At 44.6% G+C, this 2,693-nt stretch overlaps 1 protein-coding gene across 2 annotated transcripts in view; it reads left to right on the top strand.

The window, feature by feature from the left end:
- Positions 1 to 497: 497 nt before the first annotated feature.
- Gja10 (gap junction protein alpha 10) overlaps positions 498 to 2,693 on the top strand; it is a 20,676-nt gene continuing 18,480 nt past the window's right edge. For both annotated transcript variants that reach the window (XM_050145523.1, XM_050145521.1), the window contains exon 1: positions 498 to 733. The gene's annotated coding sequence lies outside the window, so the exon portion shown is untranslated. The remainder of the gene's footprint in view (positions 734 to 2,693) is intronic.

Here is a 2,693-nt window from a genome sequence, read left to right as displayed (position 1 = left end):
ACTCTCGCTGGAACACAGTATTCATTCCATGAAGGCACAGCGCCCTCTGGTGCAAAAGTGCTTATCTTGCTACGTATTTTACCATGCCGTGCTAAAATAAGAAACCTCTCTCCCCCCCCCCCCCCCCCCCCCCCCCCCCCCCCCCCCCCCCCCCCCCCCCCNCCCCCCCCCCCCCCCCCCCCCCCCCCCTCTCTCTCTCTCTCTCTCTCTCTCTCTCTCTCTCTCTCTCTCTCTCTCTCTCTCTGTCTGTCTGTCTCTGTCATTTGATGAGGCTAGGCTCGCCCCAGGCAGCTGTTTATAAAGCTGGACATGACTTATCGATCTGTGACTGCTGATTTCCAGAGCAATCAATGGACTAAAGAAATGTACCTAACTCGAAACAAATTATTCACAAACAGAAAAAGGAAAACTATTATTTGCTTTACTTTTCGTTTCCAAATGTCCCAGCGTGGTATCAACTAAATAATAATAATAAAGCTACAAAGACACAGGACAGTTTTAACTGGAGTGGGGGAGTAGCAATTAGGTTAGGCCACATTGATCAAAACTGCTGTGCTCACTTTGAATTGGAGCCCCACAGTCACCTGACCTGAGCCTTTGTATCTGCGAGCCCCAGCAGCTGCTCTGACAAACGCTTTGTCCACATCTGTTCTGTTCACATCTGTTCTGTTCACAAATGGCGCAACTTGAAGGCTCCGCACACTCAACTGGAATTTTCTGCTCTCATTGTGAGGTAAGTGAGAAATTCGCAGGCTGTGCTGACGAGAAACATATAGAATAAGCAATCCTTCTCGGGATGGAAAGAAAGGATCAGAAAACCAAATGCTGGCGAGGATTGGGAGCTTCTTACCTAGGAGGTGTTAATAAAGCAAGCCTGAATGGTTTCGGGGTCTGCGGTTAGTTAGCTGTCGTCAGTAGAAAGTTCTTTTTCAGAACCCTAAAACAACTTTCGTGCGCTCGCGACCTTATTTCCCCATGCTGGTGCCAGTCACTTCACTGTGATTTCCTAGGAACCGCAGAGAAATTTTCTTTACTTGCTATTTTAAAAGCAACAATTTCCATGTTTAAAATAAATAGTGGCAAAATTAAGCATATATATTTTAGGATGCAAAAATAGAGACTAACACTAAAAATCAGACAGAATCTTTTAAAAAGTTTTAGAAGAATAATTTACAAAAACACCTTAACTCTTTAAGAAAGGACCAAGCTTAAGAAATGACTGCTTGGGGTTGGAGAGATGGCTCAGTGGTTAAGAGCACTGCCTGCTCTTCCAAAGGTCCTGAGTTCAATTCCTGGCAACCACATGGTGGCTCACAACCATCTGTAAAGAGGTCTGGTGTCCTCTTCTGGCCTGCAACATACAGACAGAATATTGTATACATAATAAATAAATATAAAAAAAGAAATGACTGCTTAAATGAAGAAGCTGTGAATTCAAATTTTACTCTTTTTACATTTCAAATAGCTCACAAATATATAGAATAAGATAGAAAAGTGTTCTTTTTATTTTTCTCAAATTTTGTGAGGTAGACTGGGTACTGTGGTCCACTCTTGAAATCCTAATACTTGGGAAGTTCAGGCAAGAGGCTTTCTTTTATTATTATTATTATTATTATTATTATTATTATTATTAAAAATTTCCACCTCCTCCCATTTCCCTCCCCTTTCATCCAGGTCTAGGAAGGTATGCATCCAAACAGACTAGGCTCCCACAAAGCCCGTCCATGCAGTAGAATCAAAACCCAGTGCCATTGTCCTTGGTTTCTCAGTCAGCCCTCATTGTCAGCGTCAGCCACGTTCAGAGAGTCCGGTTTGATCACATGATGCTCCATCAGTCCCAGTCCAGCTTGCTTTGGTGAGCTCCCATTAGATCAGCCCCCAGCATCTCAGTGGGTGGGCGCACCCCTTGAGGTCCTGACTTCATTGCTCATGTTCTCCCTCCTTCTGCTCCTCATTTGGACCTTGGGAGCTCAGCCCGATGCTCCAATGTGGGTCTCTGTCTCTATCTCCATCCATCGCCAGATGAAGGTTCTATGTGATATGCAAGATGTTCATCAGTGTGGCTATAGGATAAGGCCAGTTCAGGCTCCCTCTCCTCAGCTGCCCAAGGAACAAGCTGGGGACATCTCCTTGGATACCTGGGAACCCCTCCAGAGTCAAGTCTGCAAGAGGCTTTCTTTTGAGGCGAGCTTGCATTGTATGATGAGACCCTGTGTCAAAACAAAGAGCCTCAAATTATGAGAAACATCTACTTTCTACCCAATTCTTATGTTGGATAGTTTTGTGACAACTTGACCCAACTAGGTATCTGAGAAGAGGGACCCTCAATTAAGAAAATGCCTCCAGAAGATGAGGCTGTAGGCAAAGCCTGCAGATCATTTTCTTAATTAGTGGTTGAGGGGAGGGCACAGCCTACTGTGAGTGAGGCCATTCCTGGCCTGGTGCTCCTGAGTTCTATAAGAAAGCAGGCTGAGCAGCAGGCCAGTAGTGGCGCAGGCCTTTAATCCCAGCACTTGGGGGACAGAGGCAGGTGGATCTCTGTGAGTTCAAGGTCAGCCTAATCTACAGAGTTAGTTCCAGAATGGGCTCCAAAGCTATACAGAGAAACTCCATCTCAAAAACCCCCAAATCAAAACCAAACCAAAGGAAAACAACGACAAAAAAAAAAAAAAAAAAAAAAAAAAAAAAAAAAA

The sequence above is a fragment of the Alexandromys fortis genome, unplaced genomic scaffold, assembly GCF_014885135.2.
Source record: "Alexandromys fortis isolate MF-2015 unplaced genomic scaffold, M_Fortis_MF-2015_v1.1 scaffold_2_26212498_36691700, whole genome shotgun sequence".
NCBI classification, from domain to species: Eukaryota; Metazoa; Chordata; class Mammalia; order Rodentia; family Cricetidae; genus Alexandromys; species Alexandromys fortis.
The sequence above is the reverse complement of the archived record's forward strand: the minus strand, read 5'-3'. Positions and strand labels throughout refer to the sequence as shown.